This window comes from Thunnus thynnus, chromosome 3 (genome assembly GCF_963924715.1).
Source record: "Thunnus thynnus chromosome 3, fThuThy2.1, whole genome shotgun sequence".
Lineage (NCBI taxonomy): Eukaryota > Metazoa > Chordata > Actinopteri > Scombriformes > Scombridae > Thunnus > Thunnus thynnus.
Genome location: NC_089519.1, coordinates 10763699 through 10788428, shown reverse-complemented (window position 1 = coordinate 10788428; position 24730 = coordinate 10763699).

Here is a 24730-nt window from a genome sequence, read left to right as displayed (position 1 = left end):
ATAAACTTGCCTTGCTTTGCCTTACTCATATCAAAATATATTGTCATATATTACAGAGCAATTCTCACAAACACCAGAGTTAGAGTTTGGCTTTCACAAGACAAATCTTGATTGTAATTGTACAGACAACCAAACAGATGTATGTCAAAGTGCATGAATAGCCTCACGACTAATGGTCTCATTCCTTCAGCTTTAGGCAGATATACAGTGGGCCTAATTCCAGGAACACATGTTGTTGAAGGATTGTTGCTTTATAATACCCAGGAGTCATCTAGGGACAGTGTGAGCCCCTCCATTTATGACAAAGCCTTAGCACTGAGACCTCTTACAGTGGAGCCATTATCCTAACCTTTGGGCTGAGGGTAGTTTGAAGTCTTACAGTAATATAACAAAAATAAACTGCTTGAATGCATGTATTTTTAATTCTACTTTCTCAGTAGGCCTACTACTCCCCTTTCCACTTTCCCATTGTATTTACTAACCCAATCCATGAATGTTAACTTTGATGTACGCAGCATACAAGATTTCAGTGGTAAATGTGAGCTCATGCTGAGTGTATTTAAGGTTATTAAAAAATAAATAAAATAAAAGCTAAGATGTGTTTTTCCTCGTTTCACCATTTGAAGTATCTCATGTCTGTTTTACTTACATTTGTACACTGGAAATTCATTAATCTTTTCTTCTATCCTGCATCTATGTGTTCTTCCATGCTAGGCCTCATCCATTATTCATGTCCTTCTCTACTTTATCTTTCTCTCACATGAACTGACTCCACTTGAGCTGTAAACAGATACATGTTACGTTCCTGTACATCTATTTACCCATATTTTCATTGTCCTGCCCTTTCTAAAAGAAACACAATAGTAAATCATCTCTTTTTTTCACTTCATTATACAGCTAGATAGGATGACTGTCTTATCCATTGACACGGCAATTATGGCCCACCTGTGTTAGAATGATATTTATTACCTGCTTTCTTATCGTTACATCTGATATTAAAGCTGAATCAATATGAAATCAGATTATAGCACAGTGCCAACATGGGAATACAAGCTCTGTGAAAAGATGGAAAGCTTTCTGAATGCAATTGTGACATGCAAAATATGCAACATGCAATTCAATTTGACAGTCATAATGGTAACTACCTTCTGAAATCCATGTCCAAGTGGATTATGAGTGGAACAGATATCGAACAATGTTTGGTTGTCTAAATCTGTGTAGCTACATACATCAGTAGCTTAGTTAAGCTTGATTATATGGTTCATCAACTGTGTAACACACAAGGAATGGCTACACATTTTGGACAATCTGCTTATTCGTTTTCTTGTCATTCACATGTCATCACATAAAAATATGACACTAGAGCCAGTGGGTGGACAGAGCCAGCTAGCTGTTTCCCGCTACTTCCAGTGTTTATGCTAAGCTAGGCTAACTGCCTGCTGAATCTTCATATTTAGCATACAGACATGAAAGTGGTGTCGATTTTCTCATCTAACTCTCAGCTAGAAAGCAATTAAGCGTATATTTAAGCATATATCCCAAAATGTTTATCTATTTCTTCAACAGGGTGATGATTTACAAAAGCCAGAGTCCTGCAAGAAGATTTTAGCCCACACAGCTCCACACTCACAGCACACTTTGTACTTTTTTTTTCCTTTCTCTTTTCAGTAAAGAGAAAGAGTTTGTAAAGAAAGTAGTTTTGGCATCCTGACTTTCTTCATTGGAGTCAGTCAAAAGTGAAAGAGCACATGTAACTGGGCACACTGATGCACTTAAGACAATGAAAGTGTGGTGGTGCTTCAAAAACTCCTGGATCCTGGAGTCTTCCAGTGTTTTGATGTTTGCCTCTTTGATCTTGTTGGCTGCTCCATTAAACTAGATGGCACTCAGTCGAGCTCCTTCCTACCTGTGCCAGTGCTACGTAATTGTCAAAATATGCCAGTTCCACACGTCAGTGTTTCACGAAAAGTGAATCAGTTACACAAGTCAGAGTTTCACCAAAAAAATGAATCTTTCTTTTTTTCCAGGCCTCATTAGAAACTTAGGAAATGCACACATTTTCATAACTATACTTGGGACATTTGATATGCCTGTGCATTGATTATCACCAGACAGCATCACCACCTATTATTTCATATGACATCTCCACTGTACATTTGTTCAGTGATCATTAGGGTTGACCATACTGTTGCAGCTTCCGAGCTTTCCACAGCACTGATGTTACTATGATTGGTCAACTGAGAGTTTACCATTTTTTTAAGCTAAGAAGTCATGACCATACTGCCATGTAGCTATTTTATCAAGTTTCCATTCCCCTTGACTAATCTACCAAATATGATTTCCTGTCTGCAACCTTTTTGAGATTTCCTAACACAGAGATATAAAGTATGCAGATAAAAATGATACATGCACCATCCTGGTCAGCTCTTCAGACAGGAGTAATTCTGGGTTTTTAAGGACAAATCCACTGTGAATAATTTAGGGAGAAAAACTGCTGCAGCAATACTCCCTATAGGCTTAACATATGAAACCTTCAGCAATCCCCCAACCAGTGATGCCAGCAAGTGTTTTGCATCATATGTCAAAGGTAAAATACCTGCTGTGACATCACCAGTTGGGGTATCGACTGCAAATCTGCACCCAGAGAGAGCAGTGCAGCAGCTGGTATGATTCATTGTGGATTAAGGGAAACAAATACTGAATGTGAAAGTTGGGGAGGTTGGACACAAGCAGCACAGTGATATATTTACTGTAATTACATTCATTATATTATATTATGATACCAGCGCTATGTCCGAAATTACTCCCTCATTCACGAGTCTGTATATAATAAACACTACAAAATGTAAAATGTGCTTTATGGTGAGCATTATGAATCAGGAACTTATGAATCACTTACCTTGCATCATAACTGACAGGTGTGTCATGCAACTGTAAATATAGCATACAGTATATCAAATGCAACAAAAGTAGTGTAAATATCATGGACAATACTTTATTTATTGCATGCATTTCACACTGACATTTTAGATACTCAAATAAAATGTAAATACAATGCACAATTCAACAATAAGGTGACATTTTGGACACATCAAGATATTTTATCGCATTGAGTTTTACTCAAAAGTCATTTTTTAAATAAAAAGTAGTACTGAGCCCTAAAACCTTAAGAGAAATCAAAGTACAAATTTCACAAGATGGTTTTCATTTCCCCTAAAAATTAAAATGAGGTGTTTTAGACCAGTTTCACCATTTTCATAGCCATCTATAATGTAGTGTACAGAAAATTAGCAAGATAAACTGCACAAATGGTCTAAACATTATTCCTCTTATGGACTCCAAAATCAATTCCAATTTTCAACTTGGAACTTGGAACTTGGAACATGGTGTGCCAGTCTATGTCGTGCTAGTGTCCAAATTAGCCTAACCTTTTCAATATATATATACAGCACCAGTCAAAAGTTCGAAAAGACCCTCTCATTCATTTGAATGAGAAAGTGTGTCCAAATTTTTGACTGGTACTGTATGAATACATTTCATTACATTAATTAATTACATTACATTTTAGTTTCCTGTCAATTTTCTTGCTGTAGAATATTAGCACGAATGCTTTAAGCTTTTTATTTATGAGCCTCTCTTTAGAGGAAAAAATGCAAGTAAACAGAATTGAGAAAAGCCAAAGAAACTCAAGCAAAGCGAGGACAATATGTGTTTGCTTGTGTATGTGTGTGTGTGTGTGTGTGTGTGTGTGTGAGAGAGAGAGAGAGAGGGAGAGAGGGAAAGAGAGAGTGAGTGAGAACAATTTAAAGGTCATTGTCACAATGAGGCGTACTAAGGAGTGTGTATCGCACATGGCCTGACCCAGCATAAAACCAAGGCAATTAAAGCCCAGCCACGGACAAGGGAATCGACGCGGCACAGCAGTGGAGCGACCCAACATGGCCTCAGTCGCAAAGAGTAAACAGAGACTAAGGGAGAGGCTGAGGCGACTGGCAGTGAGAGAGGGGAATAGGTTATGCAAATGACCCTGGCCTCCGACAGAAGGGAGTCAATGGAGTTCCTCGACGCTGACGGGAGCAGAAAGTTAACTACACAAACGAGTCACTGGAGCTCTGAACCCATTCTCTCCTTCACTCCGCCTGTCTCTTTCTCCAGTCTGACTTGTTTAACTGAGCTCACTCTCTGCATCTCTCTGCTGATTGTAGAGGTTTGACCTGAATAAAAAGATATTTGGAAATCTTATAACTGCATCTTTGAATTTGAATCTAAACATACCAAACATAAATTCACCCTAATGCCTTTTCAAGTATAATTTCACCCTCATATACCACATCTTGTGTCTCCACTCACCCATCAAATTCCCCTGTATTTCATTCAACCCACCAACCCTGTTATCTTTGCTTGTAGTCTGCGGCTGACTTGAGAGAGAGCGACAGGACGGCTGGGTATATGTGGGTATATTTTCATGCCATTCTGGTGGGAGAGACTTGGCCTGGTTTTCAAAGCCTGGTGCCAGATGGTGGGAGCAACTTGCGAGGCAAAGGAGGAGAAAAAAAGAAAACAAGCTTGACTCCATAATGCCAAGACCAGATGAGAAGACGTAACCCAAATCACACACACACAGACATCCAATCTTGCATCCTGATCACTACTTCAAAAGACCATTTTAAGAGATGTTCTTTCGCAGGAGCCTAAGATACGCTACAGCATGCTATTGTTGGAATATAAACAAAACCGTCTGTTCATCCCACTTAAAGGATCACACATTTACATGAACAATATATTCGCATTACTAGCTACAACACATATACATTTTTTCTTTACATGTACAGGAAATAGCATCTGCTTCCTAAGTACCTTATGCGTTCCATGCTTCTTTTATTATACTACTATAAGTCATTTTACATTTCAGCACTAGGTTATGTAAGTATTTCACCATGAGAGCAAAAACATACAGTGTGCTGCAGTTTTCTAGTAACACATTCGTTTAGCCTCTTGTGCTTCTCCCTGAGCCTTCTTTATTAGTGGAGCATATTTCATCCACACTGGCGCTACAGAAGTTGTAGATGCTTCAATAATCTGTTGAATTTATTTAATGGGGGATTGGCCTGCAGCTTTTGTATTTGGTATAGAGAAGTTATCACAGCAACTGTTTGGCCCAGGCAGAAAGTAGCAGCATGTACTATACATTAGCTAATCTGGTAATCACATTCTTTAACTGTTTCCTCCTTAAACTGCTTCTACAGGCTGCACATAGACGAGGGCGTTGCTCAGAGATTATACTTGTATGTAGCACATTTGCCTTTGTTTTTGTCTCTGTTTCAGTTTCAATTGAGTCCAACAATCAACTTGCTTGATGCACAAATCCGCACTATGCATTGTTGATATTTGGAAGGTGTGCACATTAGCTCCTCTACGAGCCCCTGCAACTGACAGTTACCCAAAACACCCTTCTTTGCATAGGTTTAAAGAGATGTTTACATGTATCTTTGGAGAAGCCTAATTCCAGTTTCACATGACGAGGACCAGGGGTTGGGTTCTGGAAGGCTTTCAGTTGCATAATCCCAAATGTGGTTTTTTTTGGAAGTCTTAAGAATAATCAGAAAAGCATCTGTTGATCTACAACCTAGTTATGACAGTATATAAAACAAGTACAGCCAGTTGACAAATTAAAGGAAAAAAACCTGAATAGATTAGCAGAGAAACATAAAAATGCAGTTGCTTCCATAAAGGCACAGGTGGATTACTGAATGAGTATGGCAATGATTTGCATCACTGCCGTGCTCATCATGCCATTGACATACACATTACGTGTTGGGGTGGGTATTGAAACCTCAATACATTTATGTCCATAGCACCTAATTTCAAAAACTGTTGGGCACTGAAAGTTGGTTTGGAAAGTCTGGTCAGATTAGTGATCTTCACTTTTTTACTATTTAATTAACTAACTATTTTATTTAGACAAAGTTCTTGTACGGCTGCTCATGTCTGGATAACATTTAAAATGTATGACCTTAGACTTATTTTATTAAGATTTTAAAAAATAAGGTATTGGGAAAAAAATACAACTGATAACAGAACATTATTATCAGTTCTGAAACTTATACAATATGTACATATACTTCTATGCCAAGAGCCACTAAATTGCCATGATGCATTGGCCCAACACCTTACAAAGACACTTTATACTTGTTTGTCTTTTACTTTGTTGCCATGTATATGACTCAGTATGTTGCCTGGTGATGAGGTGTAATGGTTAGAGAAATGTTTGTGCTACTAAAAGATCACATACCAGATATTAGCTAATTTATGGAGTCAGAACCCTTTTTGTGCAAGGCACTTAAACTCTGTGACTCAATTCTATAAAAAGAAGAAAAAAAAGAAATATGAAATATGTTAATGCATACTGCGAGCAGATATGGTATACTGAATTTCAAAATTATAACTATGCCGAATGCAGGTCTGGATTCTGAGGCAGGGGTGAACAGGTCTTTGGTGGCAGAGGTGTTGTGTTAGCCAGCATATGGTGAGGCCAGACAGCTTAGACCCTATTTGGACCAGCAAAGCGGTACAAGTCAGGTCAGGCTGCCCAAACACGAAGATTGTGCTGACATGACCTCATGAACAGATGATCTCGACTTGTGTGTACCCCTCACACCTCAGTGCACACCCTCCTCCACACACACACACACACAAACACTGCATAAGATGATCTGTTGTATTCAACACACAGCACTGAATGTCTGTCTGTGTGTGTGCTTGGAACCTTCACCAAACACAGATACTGTAAGATTTCAAGGCCTGACATGAACTTTTGTTTCCACAGATGACTGGGATCAGACAAATCGGATGAGGCGGGCATTTTGATTTAAAGCTGTTTTAATACTGCTTTTGGATAAAACACAGTTGACATGTATGTATGTCTACCATTGTGTGCTTTTAAAGAGGTAATTGTGTTAAGTAATTGCATTACTTAATTGCAATCTACTGCAAATGTACTTAGGTTGCAACAGGATAAATTAAAGTCATTTTAATCTGCCTCTCTGTATCACAAATGAAGTAGAAAAGCAATGCAACCTGAGGCTTGCTGTACGTATTATGTGCATGTTTTAATAAGGAATACATCATGTACCATACTGCAAGAATTGCTATAATACCTCCTTGTTTACATTTACTTTAATATTCAGAATGGTAAATGTAAATTTTAGTCATTATTGCTCTCCAGTACAGAGAAATAAGAGAACACTTTTAATCACAGCAGCTCATTGACACTGGATTTTCTCTATTTATTCAGTAATTGGATTAGAACAAACAAAGATGATCACTAAACCCAGTCAATGAACTATATGCCAGATAAAGTAGCAATATGCACACTGCACGAGGCACAATAAATGACCAGCTAACATCTGAACTAAACAGAACTAATGGATTGCAGGAGATGTCACATAGTTGTCAATCATCTCAAGGCTGTGTCTGACACATTAAGACTTTAAGGACTTTTTGAGAGGAAGTGAGGCCACGAGTGTAAAGCGATCAGGGACAGAGGATAACAGTGTAACGGTATATTATATGATGACACACCAGGTGGAGGTTGTGGCTGGCCAAAGTTTAACTGACCTACATGGTTGAACCTTAAACAGAAAATGTGATGACAAACGGTTGTGATCAGTTTCATGAGATGAAATCTATACTTCAGGAATTTGATTTGAATATCCTGGTGCTGGTGAATGATAGGACCATCAATAATTAGCTGTACAAATGTGCAAATTCCTCTCAGGTCTGTCACTGTTTGGTTTGGCTGGATGAAGGTTTTTGGGGCCACTTTTAGACTGGACAATTGAAGGACCATACCAGTGTTGCTACAAATCGTCCACAATTAATTTAACAACTAACCATTTTTCAAAGCTGTTGTGAAAATTTGATACATTTCATCAGTTGCATTTATTGTCTCATCAATTGTTTTATCTGTACAATATGACAATCTACTTGCATTGATTCTTAAAATCTCATCATAATGAGCATAAATCACTATTGAAGGAATAGTTTTTTTGAGAAATATGCTTATTCACTTTATTGCAGAGTTGGATGACAAAATTGATACCAGTTTAACAAGTTGTTGTTTCACAGGGGGGTATAAGCTGAAGTCCAGCATAAACTCCAGTAAAACCGCACTTTGGTTTCTGTAAGGACTAAACTAACCAGATATAATGTTTAACAGTAATTAGTGACCTTTAGATTTGCTGGTAGGCCGATTTTATTACCTTTGGACAGATCAAGGCTTGCTGTTTTCCCCCTGGTTCCAGTCGTCATGCTAAGCTAAGCTAATTAGCAGCTGGTTGCAGCTTCATATTTACCGAACAAATACGAGAGTGGCATCAATCTTTTCATCCAGCTTTTGGAAAGAAAGAAAATAAGTATCATTTCTAAAATGTCAATCTTTTACGTAAACATTTGCTAAAGACATACTATGCAAGATTTTCCTATAAAACAATGTATAGACTCATACAAAAGTAATCCCTCTCAATTATCACTTATGACCCACTAGAAGTGTGTGGTGGTGTATTTATCTGCAGAGACTCTGCCTGTATTTTCTTATTTTTTTCTTATTTTGCTGTGTTCGGGACACTTTTGGGTGTCAACCTTTGGGAAGTGGGTGTGAAACCCCAAGCCAATAACAGTGCGCAGGGTGTGAGGTTGGGACTAGTGTAGCGACCAGGTTACATCACTGTCTCTGTCTCTCTCCTTTGCTCCACTCTGCTCTCTGTCTCTGTGTCATGGATGTATAAAGAGTGGCAGGTCTGTGTGTCTGCTTGACACACCCAACCCACAAATCCTGCATGGTATACCTTTAAAGTTTCTTATTGTTGTGTAGGGATGCAGTTGAAGCACAGGTTGATTCAAATAGTCTTCACGGTGCTACCTCACAACAGTAATATAACTTTGGCAAATATTAATGCTGACTTGATTGTTCACTGTGATAGATTACATCACTCAGGGAAGAGTCTGCTAATTTCAGTACTGTACACAAATGGAAGGCAATATAAGCCTGGCACTGTGAGACAAATACATTAAAAAAAATTAAAACTGTGTACCATGAACTTGAAAATGGTCAGCAAAAATGTTATTAAAAAAACATTATACATGATTTCTAGTGAAGGAACTGAAACTTACAGACACACTGGGGCCCTTTAAATAAGCTCTCAAATATTTGAGTGATGGGTTAAGCTGAGGTATTGGCAGACGTAATGTTAAATATGTTCATGTGTATGTCTTACAGTAATCCCATGCGGGCCGGGAACCTTTTGGTGCATGACACTTTGAAATAAATTCCCAATATGCTACAGTATACAGCAGGATCTGCTACTTAGCCTGTTTAAATATTTTCATTAGAATAAAATTGGATAAAAAGGTCTACAGCTAAGATGTTGAAGCATCTGAGACTTCAAAATTAATGTAACAAGTATCAAACTCTGCCGTGCTTGACTTGAGAAAGGTCATTACTACGTCTTACAGCGATGAATGTTGTCAAAGCGTTCACATAATTTATTATCAGTTTATAACTTTGCTATGTGAGGGTTTTGTCTTAATTTCTATTCAAAGTGCGCTTCTATGTTCAGCAGGGCAAATACAGCGGAGCTGAGAGACTCTCTCCAGCCTCTCCTCATTTAGCTCTATACGACAAAGGGAGATGAGTTGCATTTTCGGATGCATTCATTATTCCTCCTCTGTCTCTCTTTCTCCCTCTCTCACACACTCTCTGTCCTTGCTATTAAAATCTGTGGGTATTTTTGTTCCCATTAAATGAATTATACCCATTACTCTCTCTGACAACTCTGCATTGAGTGTGCGCACCCCGATTTAACATTGTTCTAATTCCTCTCACTATTATTGCAATAAAACATTCATCATAATAATTAACCATTTTGACATCTAATTTAAGCTAATTAATTTGAGAGAAAGAATGCTTGTGTTATACGGAGCTCCGTGAATTGCCATGAAACTTCTGCTAATCATGAGAACAGCAATGAGCCTTGATGAGTTTCAACATGCTTTGAGACTGCACAGAAACACACACACACACACACACACATACACACACATTCATGCACACACATGTTACATGGGTCACCTGTCCATTAAAAGTCAATGACAGTGATCCATCTTGATAATGGCCGTAATGGCCGATGCCGGAGAGGATAGCTGAGGGTGGCCATTCCTGTGTGTGCCAGCGTAATGATAGACACTTCACTAAAATGCTCTATTCTTAGATTGTTAGCACTGTAAACTATCTGGATAGAGGCAATCTAGCTTTCCAAAATCAGGCTATCGGTTTTCTCCTTATTGCTTTTCTGTTATGGATCCCTCCAGGCAGCACATTGATATACTATAATTTGCGTGTCTTTGTTCTCTGCATTTGGCCCAAAGCATCTTTCTTTTTTGTTCGAAAAGATATGCAAGCGCAAACAACAGTAGGCAGATATTGTTATTGGCATATTGTTTTCTTTATGATGAGGCAAACTCTCGCATAGAGCGCTTTTTGAATTCACATATTGATTGTGTCTTTGAAACTCCAGCCCAGAAAATATATTGTCTATTTTGCCAGCTTGTTTGTTTGCTTTTGCAACACTTGGCATTGAAACAGGTACCTAGTGCAGTAATAAAACACATCTGATGAAGACATTTTTAGATATTTATTCCTGTACCTTACCAAATGCTGTCTATCTATCTGCCTGCTTATCTATATATCTATGAGTATATTGCTCAGTAAGGAAGGACTGTACAAAGAAATTATGTACAAAGACTTACAAAGAAATTTATGTTAGCACATTGGCCTCTGATGTGTTAATAAGTGTCGAATAAATTTACTGCCACGCTGCAACAGATTTGTGAGCATTTCAAGCCAGTGAACACACCGATATGCCGCCTCCCATTGCTGTAACATTGGGAAGGATCATAGGCTGGATGCACATCTTCCACCACTGTGACACCATTAGATGATATTTAATATGAAATGTAATCAGCAGTACTCAGACAGGTATATTTATCATAGATGCTAATAGAGTGTGGAAACAGTCATTTTGTCTCACGTACTACAAGTCATTAATTAAACTCGCCTCCAAAGTGATTTGTTAGAATGCTCTACGGAAGCACACCAGTGATTAATACTTGTGTCTAAAGCAGAACAGATTATCAGACTACAAATATAAATTCCTATTAAAGGTGTATGAGAGTGAGAGCTTGGATAACTTTTTTGTCACACAGGCATATAGATTTAGATTCCATAGGTGAGAAAAGATATATAAATATTTTTTATCCAAGGGGCAGGGATTCCCCAAAGTTACACTGAGGCCTTCAGGGAGAAGTTTCTACTGTTTCTCTTCAGGGATTGGAGAGATAGTGAAGCAAGTTTTGGTGACTGAAATCCAATTATGTGGAGCTTGTCTGAATTTGAATGCTTTTCCCCCATATATCAGTCCTTCCAACTGGCCTTGTAACCAAGTTGCTTTTACACTGTACCCTTTGACTCTCACAAGTACTTCAAAAAAATGATGCTATAGCGGAAGTTTGGGGGCGCGCGAGTGGAGGTACACATTTTTAAAGTCAAAGATTTTGCGCTAATGATATGCTGGCGCAAACACACCTATAAAGTTTTGCAGCTGAGTGCAATTAACCCTTGTTTTGTGTCTGTTTGAGTGAGCGGAGCAGTTTCCAGTGTTTAAGGCTTTCCTCCACATTTCAGCACGCAGATTGGTCTATAATGAAAACTGCACAGAGCACAAAAGCCTCAAATTGCATTTCTTTAATTAGCAGAGGTGTGCACACACACAGTCCTCCACAATCACAAACCAACTTTGATGTATTTTTCTTCTTTTACTTCTCTCATATTTCACATCTATAACATAATCTACTGAAATGTCAAATGTCAAAATACAGCTATTAATGTGACTCAGGCAGGTCTGAAACGTGTTAGAATAATGTTGGTCAAGTGTCACTGAATGTATCTGGGATTTCACAGAAACATCAGTACTGATGTTCTGTTTGTTGCCCACAGCTGGCTGTGTGTCACAGCTGGCTGCAGCATCACAGAGCAGCTGAAACGATAAGTGTGTCTCCAAATTGAGAAAGAGGCTGTGCATTTACACACGCAGCACAGCAGCCGTAACTTCATTAACTCCAGATCGGTCAAGATCTGACAGTAATTAATGTTCTGTGTTCTGCTACACAGATCTGCTGTTACACACAGATTCAGGTTTATACAGTGGAATTGTTTGTAATAAAGCAGCTCTTATGGATGAATCCTGAGCTCCATCAGAGCTGTCAGGACATTTTTATTTTTAAGAAGCTGAAAGTCCGAGTTAAGCCTAAAACCCCAAAGCCACTAGATCCCCCCCAATGTCTGACTGAAGATTTCACCCTTGATATCATTCAATATCAATTCAATATCATTCAAGCCTCACAAGCCTGAAGATTTGAAAAGAGACAGAGAGAGAGAGAGAGAGAGTGATTGAGTGAGTGAGGAGTGAGTTGGTGTAGTTAATACCAACTATCTAAAGATGCTAATAACTCCACCTTAACTGCATGTGGCTATTAGCGCTGATCCTTGCGAATTACACTGTTTTTGTAACAAGGTTTATTTGCATAGAAAAGGGCCAATTTTGCATCAAATGTATGAATATTACCTAATTTACATACATGCAAATTGAACAGGCGCACCCAGATGCTATTTGCTTTGCAGTGCGGTTTGCGGTGCATTTCACCCTTTGCAGGTGCTTGATGAATTAGACGCTATCTTTTTGTTTCATTTGCACAGATCTAGTGGCTGCAAAAGCCACACAATACTTTTGTGGATTTGGCCCAAAGTATTTTGAAAATTATTCACAAAATGAAATACATTTATAAGAATATGAGAACATATTTGAGTTTAGAACTGATTGGATTACATATCTAGATTGACAGGAAATTGCAAGTTTTCTGAAAATAGTCTCCCATTCATTATCAGTACTGTATTGTATTTTTTTTTCTTCTTTTAGGTTTGTTTTTCGTTGTCCAAGTCACATGAAGCTGTGTCCTTTGTGCTTTTATTTCCTTTCCTGCTTTCTTTTTCTCTCACTTTTGGAGAACTGAGGCCTGTACTATGAAGCAGGACATGGGGTTATGACGATGGTTCACTGCATCACCATGGTAACATATGCTGAACAGCTAACCTGTTCTAGAGCAGGTTAACTTCAGAGCATCAGATCACAACCAACACCCCGACCACTGACCAATCTGATCACTGGAAAAAAAAGAGCCATCATTATTTAATCATTTGTCTTTTATCAGAAAAATAATCCACACTGTGAATTGGCTCTCGTGATTATAAATGCAACATTTGGGTCAGATAGACCTCATCAGCATTAACTACTTTCCATTTGCTTCGGTAGCAGAAACAGTCTGACATTACCTTTCAGAATGGTTTCTTCGTCCAACTAAATAGCAAAAAATACTATTTATACTTAAGTCACATATAGTAATTCCTACATGTATTTTAAGCCTTAGCCTACTTTTAATATTTGGAAATTATTTCTAGTGTTTCTACATCTTATTCTGTTGTATGATTACAGGCTGTCATTTACATTTCACTTTACATTTCACACAGGTACTTATCACTGTTTCATCTCATATCATATGGAGTACTTCAGTCATGGTTCTGATGATGTCGCTTGTAATAATCAACCCATGAATGCATTTGTAGCTAGATAGGAAAACCCAGAGTTGACTGAGCTAGTTGATAACCAGTTAGTACTGGTTATCTGGACGGCCAATGTTGGGCTCAGTGAAGCCAGCTAATGAAAGATATCCTGGGTATGTTGAACTTGCTTCATAGTACAGGCGCGCTGTCCTTCATTATCTAGATTTACTCTTGGGTTGTTTTGACACCCTCCTCCTTCCCAGATCAATTATTGGTTTTATCTCCTCTTGAGCTTTTAAATATTTGTAGAAATGTTCCTCTTGTGCTTTTAATGATGAATGATGAGGGTGTCCTTGGACCAAAACATTGGGTTTTGAATATGGTTAACAACTAAAGCTTGGCTGTTTTTTCTCTGAGATTTTGTTGTTTGTCATCTTTTCTCCATATTCCACCATTTCAAGGTGCACTCCACCAATTTTTGCATGCAAAGGTCAGCTTATTCACAATGTGAAGTGTTACTCAGCCTGTGAAAACAACTGTGTATAGACCTTTTTCAAAGCAGACATTTTGACATGTCAAAGCAGGATGCCATTAATACCATTAAATATGGCTGAATAACATTTAGTTTTTCCAAATTCATGATCCTAGTATAGTCCATGATGATTCACCAGTATGGCTTCCTTGGATGCTTGAATGTCACGGAGAGTTATTGCTTTCCCTGCTATGACATGTTCTGTTCTGCTGTCGCCTGTGGCTGTGGAAGAGCTGTCTACAGTAGGATTGAATAACCCCAATGGTGTCATAGTCAGTGTTGGGCAGTAACACGTTACTTTGCAACACGTTACAGTAATGTAATTTTTTTTTTTTCAGAAACAAAGAGTATAAGGGATCACAATTTGAAATTCAGTAATTACATTACAGTTATTAATCCCAGTAACGCTCCGTTACTTTTACACTTATCAGCGTGCTCGCTGTCTTACCAGGATTAATGGAGGGTTGATATCAATGTGGTCTCTGCGCTCAACGGACAGACTGCTCCAGAGGAGGACAAATGCAACTCGCAGTAATTCCAAAGTTGTCTTATTCATATGTTGTGTCCTCTTAGCTGGCTTGTTAGCCACAGGTACACCTACATGAATTGAAGGGGTTGTGAATCGTTCAGCTGAGGTCAGGACTCCTGGAGTGCTGTGTGCAGTCACTGAGGCTATGCTAACACTAGCTGTTGAATTAGTAAATCCTTCCAAACTGTATCCTGCCTGCTTGTTAAACCACAAATGTCTCATTTTCTATTTTTGCATATGTTAAATAGAAAGGATGCTACATGTGGGTGTGGAGGATTTTGAAGTGTTTAAAGGAAACATTGACGGAGCTGACGGCTGAGTAACAACAGTAAAGTAATGAGTAATGTAACACATTACTCTTGCTGCTAAGTAACAAGTTTAACATTTAATCACAAAATTTTATCCTTGTTTTAATTTCTTTATTTCAATTTTACCAGTCCGGTGGGCAGACTGGAGAGCATGCACTGTGTATGAATATTTTTCTCACTGTTGATTTTAATATCTTTAACATTTTTCAACACAAAACATGAAAATGTCCTTAATAACTCAAAAATATGAAAGGTTATGGCCGTCCGTTTTAATTATTTCAACATCGTTTCTGAGAAATCAAGTTTTTTGTCAGGTTTGGACGATAGCAGAAGCCATTAGTTGTGCTGACTGTCACAAAAAAAAATGGAAAAATCGCGTCCAAGTATACAAATCGATAGATTAAATTTCGTAACTATTTCACAAATTGCCATGACGCTGGGTTGTACAAAGCGTGATGAGGGGTCTATCAAAGAGATCCTATGAAGTTGCATTATGGGAAATAAAGGATTCAAGGTTTTTGAAAATTTGAGTCATACTATGGGTTAGAAGACAGGACAGTGTATATTGGCCTCTGTTGTGTTTATTTTGTCCATTCTTTTTTTCGAACTGTCTCCTCTGAGTCCCCCAAATTTATAAAATTGCAACACTAAATCACTGAAGTACCCAATAAAGGAAGTGCCTCTAATTGTTTGAGCATGATTGTGTGTGCACAAGGGATGGATGATCGCTGCCTTTTTCTCTAAGTGCCAAATTACTTTTCTAAAAATTTTCATTCACTGGGCAAATGTGTTCTCATGGGACATTTCCATGCTTCATTTGTTCCTTAAAATCACACCATAAGAGCACCTGATGTGGTTTGGTTAAGTACCCAGGAATGCTCTTCTTGTTGGCCCTCTCGTTAGTTCAAGTGCTGTTCTGGCGTGACCTTAGGGCAAAAAAAGGCACCCTAACTGTAATCCTGCACAGATAAGAGGTGCCCTTTTTTACTTTTTCCCCCTAGAGAGTCACTGGCTCCAGGCTATGAGCTGATTTCATGCATTTCCATGAATAAGTTTGAAAAATCAGACAAAATATCCCAGCTGAATTCTTGCAGTCGTGACTAAACTAAAATTCACCACACATATCTCAGGAAAAATCTCTCATCATGTCCTTTTCAATGCAGTGTCCTGTTGCCATTTCCAGACATGCTTAGCCATTAGTGCCAAGGAAATTGATAGGATGCACGCAGAGGGGGGGGGTGGGGGGCACACACAGGTACGGAACAACACAACGTTTATGGCTCCGTCTGCCAGACTTCCGTGGCTAACTGTATTAGTTCTGCCTCAGTCACAGTTGGAGACCCCACAGAGGAAGAGACGTAGCCGCAATGATCCACCCAGGAGAGAACAGGCGATCAACAGTGTTTACTTCTAAACAAAGTCTGTGTGTGTGTGTTTGGAGAAGAATCTGTGTGTACCTGTGTTCTGAATCTGTGAATACACTTACTTTTACATTATCATCGTCAATGTCTGTGTGTGTGTGTGTGTGTGTGTGTGTGTGTGTGTGTGTGTGTGTGTGTCTGTGCAGGTGTTTTCTTGGGAGGCAGGTTGGAGGTGGGGAGAGGAGTATTTCTGGAGTGGGTATGTAGGAAACAGTTTGGCACAAACATGTGCATTTGAGTGTCTCACTGTGAAAGTTTTTCAGGGAGATGATTAAGGTTTATTAGTATGGGACTGTACAGTTCTTCTACCTGATAGTCAGATGTCGCAGCGGCTGTTGCATGAAATTCATTGACTTTATAAGGAGGGCATGCTGGGTTTTGGCTAGCAGGGGGGCACCAACAGCTTTGTAAATGTTTGGGAGATAAAAGGTTGTGTGTCTGTCTGTGTGAAGAAATCCGTGCGTCTGGCTGGGGTGTAAACAATGGCTAAAGGAGTCTCAATAAAATGTCACCATGGCATTTGACCTTGTTTGACAAATTAAGGAGCAAATAAATAAATCGGTTTGGATTGCATCACCACGGGGGAGTAATGTGTAAGCACACACACAGAGCCAAAAAATAAATACAAAATGCAGAGATCTAAATTTTTAGGATGTTGTATAAGGTTGGATTCAGACAGGATTCGATTTTTGAAAGCTACAAGATTAAAGGATCTCGTATCAGATCTTATATCTGCGTTTGGTCTTTTTTATCAGCAAAGAGCAAAGTATAAAACATTCAAGCGCAGCAGACTTCTCGTTTCTAGCTGGCACTAACAGTCGCTTTAGCAGGCTGAAATGATCGAAGTTGCCAGTAGCAGAACATGTTATAGTGTAATTCAACTGCAGTGAACCTTTTGCTTGTTGTCTAATGTGCTCCTTGCAAGCTGCAAGTCTTACAAGTCTGTAGTCAGCCAAAGATAGTTTGTTAGAGAAAGAGTTCAAGTCTTCAGGAGTGAAATAATCAGTTGATTATGTCACATCAATTTCAATTATAAAAATCTTTCTTCTCAACCGCTATGCAAATCATCAACTTTGTGGTTTTGAAGTAACACTTGCATTTTTTGGACAATATAATTTTTGAAAAGTAGAGTTCGTTTTTTCAATGTGTCACATACATATTTAAGTAACACATCATGCTGCACATTTTATTTTATCACGTTGTCAACAAAAATTAAGCCACCACTCAAAACTGAAGTGTTTCTGTTTTCTCAGGCACCAAAATGCAGATCTCAGTTAGATATTTGAGTCAAGAGGTTTGGTTTGGAGTTATCGGGTGGTATTCCACAGATTTAGTATAGCACTGCCATAAAATTGGAAGGCAAGGTCAGTCAAAATCGAAGCAGCAGAGCACAAGATATTCTGACTTTTGGTTCCCAAGAATGGATCAAGTGCAAAAATGTTGGATCCTAAAATTGCCACAGTGCAACTTGATAGTATCTTTTTTTAGACCCTCTCTGCTGATGACAGCATCTGGGTTATTTTTTTTCGAACTTGGGACACTCCCTGCAGATGCACAGACGTTTTTTGAGGCTGAATGCTTTTCATCATGACAAATTGACCTAACGTGGTGTGTAAAATCAGTTCCCCTTTAAGTTATTTTCAACTTTAGTTTCTTACAAATGTTAAAAGATGAACCGAACTGGATCCGATAAGGGATTATCTGATACTGGATTCAGATTTGATAAAATGCCTCAATTTAAACCACATCCATTCAAACAGCTCAGGTACATTCTTGCTCGTAGTGTTGTTGTTCATGGTACTTACTTCCTTATAAAGCTCATGTTTGTCCAAAATCAGTAATTTGAATCACCCGACTTACAGTACCAGCTTCATCTCCTTCCTTTCTTTGCACCAAGGACAGTGGCTGTGTCTCAATTACACAGCATACTAACTGATATGCTATGAACTAATCCTAGTATGCTGTTTTTTAGCAGTTAGTACACAAGAAATCAACATACTACATTGTTTAATATAGCAGGAAATGATGCAAAAAAAGACAGCAAAACTTTTTTTATTATGTTTCTAAAAGTTCAAAATTATTTGTTGTTTTCTGGGTTGTTCCTGGAGCTGTTTCACCACCATGCACTCTTAGTTTTAATTTTGTTCAGCTGAGAGTAGCTCCTTCATTTCCTTTGTTCATTGCTTTGTGGTAGAATAGTGTCCATCAACAACACACTCAAAAATCAAGGGCTTTTGTATGCATACCAAATGTTGTGAGTACACTTAATTTTGTCACTTTTCCAGTGTGAAAACACTAAATACTCAAAACCTGTTTAGAATTAGTGTGTTTCATGGATTTGGTCCTGATTTGCCCCCCCCCCCCCCCCCCCAACCACCGTGGTCTCCACTTAAAAGTTATATTTCTTTCTTCTTGTTTTCTCCTCCAAACATTATTTTAACTTAACCTTGACTTCAACACACAGAAGACTTTCTCAATAAATGGCTTAACTTTCTCTAAGTGGAGTATTAATAAATTTCCATGCTGCGTGTAGAATATTAACATCAATACATCATTCTGAAATTAATTTTGATAGCACAGTTTAATGGCTGTGGAAAAAGTCATTACTCTGAAAACTGCTTTCTTCTTTAAGTTGTTTTCCGTCTGTTTTTTTTCCCCCATTTGTCCACATTGGAATAGAAGAGGTGTGTAGGACTAATTTAGTTTTAGTCAAAATGGCAAGAGTGCTGTCTGATTTTACTTTTAGCCTTTTAAATACACAGACAGTCCAGATGCTGTTCATTCCCACAGTGCCCAGCTTGATATGCAGCATTAATCTGTTACTGAAAAAAGAGATCCACTCTGCTATCCAGACACACTTCAGTGGGTAAACTGTCTTTGCCTGTTAGCTAAAACATTTCTTCAGCTTCAGCTGCATAGTTACCGCATAGATAAGCTGTCTGTGTAACACTTATCAGTTCAATTTTCCATATAAAAAGTCTAAAATAGACAATTGGAAAATGTAATTGAATTTTTTTTTTTTTTTTTGTTCATCAGATCAATGTATAAAGATTTTGGAATGGTTCTTTTTCTAATGCTCTATTTGTGGACTGTTCGATTTAAAAATGGGAAAATGAAAATTAGAAAATTGGACTACTTTTATTTCTATTCATGCCTTAGGTTGCCTGAGAGGGCGGGACCCACTCAACTTGCATCTGATTGGCTGGCACTGGCTCCCTCCTAAATGCACTTTGGGCAAAGGTGCCTTCTCATGAGAAAGACTGTGTGCTCATGTAAATATACAGACATATAGCATATAGCTTGATAGATAAATAGCACTCTCTGGAAATTGATTGTATTGAACTCAATTTTCAAATTTTCTATTGTTGATTTTTTTTTTATGGAAAACTAAAATGTTAAAAAACTAAATGTTACACAGACCATCAGCAGCCACAGTCTAAATCACTACTGCTGTAAGGTTCTCTGTGAGCTGTACATTCCAAGCTTTACCATCCTAAATAAAAACAACGTACATTTGTGAAATGCCAGCTTTTAGTAGGCTAAGCTTTGTAGCAATGCATTTTTCAGATAATCCAATTTTTTATTTTTTTTTTCTGGAAGTACAGTACTGTACAAAACTGAATGTTGTATAAAGTTACAATGTAATGTGTGCAGGACCTTGTTCAAATTCTACACTATACAGTAAAACAATATAATGTATCATCTATGTAATAATTTGCAACATTTTTGCAATCAGCAGCCTATACAAAAGGTTCATGTATTTATGTAAGTGTATCGATGTGTGTTGATTGATATCAAGTGCAACTTTGCAAGTGCAAGTACCAACTTAACAAATAAGTGCTAAAACAATATGATAATAATATATTTAATTTGAACAGCATTTTTCAAAATACTCACACACTTTACATGATAAATATAAAATAAAAATAATAACAATAATAATAATAATTTTTAAAAGTCATGTAAGCAAGCAACATTGCAAAACATTGAAGACATCACCTTGGGTTTTGGGAAATTTTGGTGGCCATTTGTTAGCGTGTAAAAAATAAGCCTGAATTACTTTATTTGTTTGTTTTTTGAGCTACTGCCAGATCCGTCACACCTCCATGCACACTTTTGTTCCCTTTTTTCAGCTGTCGGTAGCTGGGAGGAGACATTGTCCATCAACAAATAAGAAGGCTGCTGAATTCCAAACATTAATTTCAACTCAGCGCACGACAGTGTACCACATTCTTGCAGTGTACAATCATAATAGCATGAAGAAAGACATTTTTACAGCAAAATAACAAATGCAACTGAACTGTGCTGTCGTTGCGGTGAAGGCCAGCATCTTGATCACAAATCACACACACACTAGGGATGTGCAGAGATCCCAGTATTTGTATTTGTATCTGTATTTGTTGAGGCAGCAAAATTATTTGTATCTGTATTTGTATTCAAATAAAAGTGGAAAGAGGCTTAAAAATCCTGTTTTTGTTTTTATTACACTTTTAATTTTAGAAAATTATTATGATTACTGAGCTAAAACTTTACTCATCACCTCATTGCAGCCAGACCTATCTATTTGTACACCCATAACACAGAGACAGCACACCATGTAACATGTAGGGAGGATCTTCAAAAGCAATTATTGCTTTGCACTTTTCATTTATTGCCTATTTTTTACAACCTAACTTTGTGGAAAGGAGAAGGGGAACAACAGATTAAAGACAGTCTTTAAGAGCACTTTGCTTGTGTCAGTAGCAACTTTATCTCTGGGGAACACCCCCAACAAATAATTTTTAAAATATCTGTATGAAACAAATATTCGTATAAAACCCACTATTTGTGCTTTGCCAAATAATGTATTTGTATTCAGGCACACCCCTAATACACACACACAGATATAGCATTATAAAGAAATTATCAGCATGTACAGTTTGAGCTGATGACACTTTCAGAGTCATTCGGTAGGTGTAATTCACAGAATGTTTTTTTTTTTGTGTAATTTGTGTAATTCACAGAATGTGAATTACACAAATTTGAATGTTATACAAAAATGCTACATTTAGCTGTAAAATTGTTGTTGAAGTCATCATTGACTGCATGGGTGTAAATACTAGGCTCACTTGCAAGATGAACTAACTCACAAATAATGTACAGACAGCTAACTGCCAAACCTAAAATTAGTTTAAAATTGATTGGATGCTATAATTACTTCAGGTTCAGTACTTTAGAGAGACTTAAGATGCTTGAGTAAAACTGAGTGAAGGAGCACAGCTACCATAATTTGTACCATCTGTGGAATAGCGGCCTCTTTGAAAACTACAGTGTAAATTATGCACAATCCTCTACTCATCTTTCAAGTTCATGGAGAAATATAGACACATACACACACATACAAACCCCTTCCTCTTTCCCAGAGCTTCTCTTCCTTTATCTAATCTGTGTTTTATTGAATATGGTAATTATAATGAAAGGCCTATCTTGCACTTGGTTTAATTTGTTTTTGTGCCTTTTTTCTGCTCTCTGGCTCTCTCCCTCTGGTGTGTGTGTGTGTGTGTGAGAGAGAGAGAGAAAGAGAGAGAGACACAGCATGTGTGCTAATGAGTGTGTGTGTGTTTGTGTATGAGACAGTAGTCCCTGCTCTGACACACTGCGTTACAGTGGGACCTTTGTAATAGGGAAATAAGACATGGCCGCTGATGTCACTGGGGTTTAACTGTGGCTCGGGGGGAAGAAGATACACACACACACACACACATACACACAGACAACCCAAGACATCAACAAAATTCTTCCAGCATCAGGCCTGTGGGGGGTTCAGGGGATTAAATACAACATGTAACCTTGGAGACCTGCCTCTGGTTGGCTGCAACATTTTCGCTCTTGGTGCTCCTGTGGGGTTGTTTGTTGTTTATGCTCTTGTGTTTTGTCGATAAAACCCAGAATGCTTGATTATGCTTAAAAGGGTGAACCATGCAGTTCCAATTCTGCCACCCAGGTAAGGACACATTTGACTTACCTTGTTTTTTTATTCTCTGTCATTTGTTATTCACTCATCAGGACCGCCAGAGTGGAGTGAAATTAAATACAAAGAGGAAAAAGGGAAAAGGTTGCCGGTTTCTTTTCAACTCCGTGACAAAACAGATTCTGTGCTGACAAAAAAAAAAAAAAAAAAAAACAAAGTCACCAGAAGAAAAAAAAACAGCTCCTCAAGCCCATTTTCTCTCACTTTAACAGGAATACCAAGAGAATCAATTCCTCTTTTCTGGCCCTTATTTTTATACCAGCCCATGATTGTGATAAAACAACCTCCCTTCAAAGAGCTTCTTCGAAATCCAGACACTGCCAAGAAGGCAGCCTTCTCACCCTATTCCTGGTTGCTATATATTTTAAGTGGCAATACAGTAAGAGGACACAGCGGGAGATGTATAGTTACTGTAATGGGGAGTCTTTTGATATAATGACTCCATTTGACTGGGGTCTGGGGAGCCTTGTTTGAAAGCATTACCTTTAATGTCAAGCTGCTTCCACTCACTCCATCACCTCTGATGCTAGTCAGTGTTAATAAGTAGGAGAAAGTCTTATCATTTTTCACAGCATTTACTGTTAGTGAAAGGCACACCAAATAGCGGTGAATATGAAACCAATAAATTGTGTACTTCTGTGCGTGGGTGTGAGCACATATGTGTGTGTATGACACAGAGAGGAAGAGAGGGTGTGGGCAAAATAATATAGCAGTAGATGGCTGTAGCCTTCAGTGTGAAATTACTGGTTCTGTACCGTAGATGAAATACTGCACAATGCACTCTCTGAAGTAAACCAAGTAGCAATACACACACACACACACACACACACACACACACACACACATACACACATACACGCAGACATTCATATAGTGTCTACCTGAATAAATACTCAATTTGAGACTTCTTACAAGATGAGACCTTCGAGATGGGATTTAATCATCGTGCTTGTGCTCCAGTTTCTTTGTGCGAATGTGTGCTGCTGTGTGAATAAAAGAGCTCGCATGCTTTTGCTTTTTCTTTACATTTCTCTCATGCAGGTCATAGTGGCAGGCCTTGTGTGCATGCCTGTGTATATGAGGTAGAAAGAGTATTTAACCTTTGAACCTGCCCATCACTGCTGTCAGCAGCAGCGTTCAACTTTTACTTTGTAGATGCATTACAGATTATACACAATGATGCAACGGCATGCAACAGGTGAGCAGAACAATTGGGTTGTGAACTTTCTTTACAAGTTACACATGTGTATTTTGAGCTGTCATGTGTTGTTTGTTTCTTCTGTGTCATTTTCAGCTCACAAATGCAGCATCACTTCAGCAGCACCTGCCAACTGAGGACCGGCGCTACCTTTTCTCTCTCAGGGCAGACGTGGCTTGTTGTCTCTTGTCTCCACATGTTATGTGGGATGAAGGTGCCACAGGGGTGTCACACAAGGGATTTCCCATTGTGACTGACAGTGTTAGATTCCATTTTCTCCCTCCACTGCTACTGTCTCACTCTCTGCTTTCCTGCATATGTTTTCAGTCGATGTACCTTGCCTGAGTATACTAACATTCCACTTTTCTTCCAGAGATGGTTGTCAAAGACAAATTTATTTCCTCCCCAGCATAATCGCTAGCTAAACAAGACTTGAAATGTTTTGCTGAACAAAGACCTAGCTTTGATCTCCCACTGGCATTTGTTAACTACAATACTTGTCAGATATTTTAAAAAAAAAAAAAAAAAACATGCTCATTTGCTCCTTCCAATTTTACCCCTCTGCAAACATTCTTCCATCACAGGCCTGCTGACGACACCTCAGGAAGGAAAGAAAGAGCCCTGAACCAAAAGCCTAGGGGCCCATGAGGACTTGTACATTACTATTGAACTCTCTTGGGTGTACTGTATTTCAAGGGTTGGATGCTATTCACAGAATAGAATGACTGCAACAACCAGTAAGAAAGAAGCTAATCCCACAGATATCTTTCATTTTACTGTGTGTAAGATTTTACAGAAACCACTTGAAAAAAAATCTAATGGCATAACAAGAAAGGATTGTTGGATGAGAAAAAGATTAAGTTGTGACATACAGTATTTCTTGAAATAACATAGTGAGCTTCTGAACATTTGCAGTTCAGTCACTTATTTGCTTTCTTGCCAGTGGTTAGATAAAGACAGGGATACAGCTAGTGTAGGAATGCCCAAAGTTAAAAATACACATAGCAACACCTCTAATGCTCACTAATTGTATCTTGTCTGTTTAATCTGTGCAGAAACG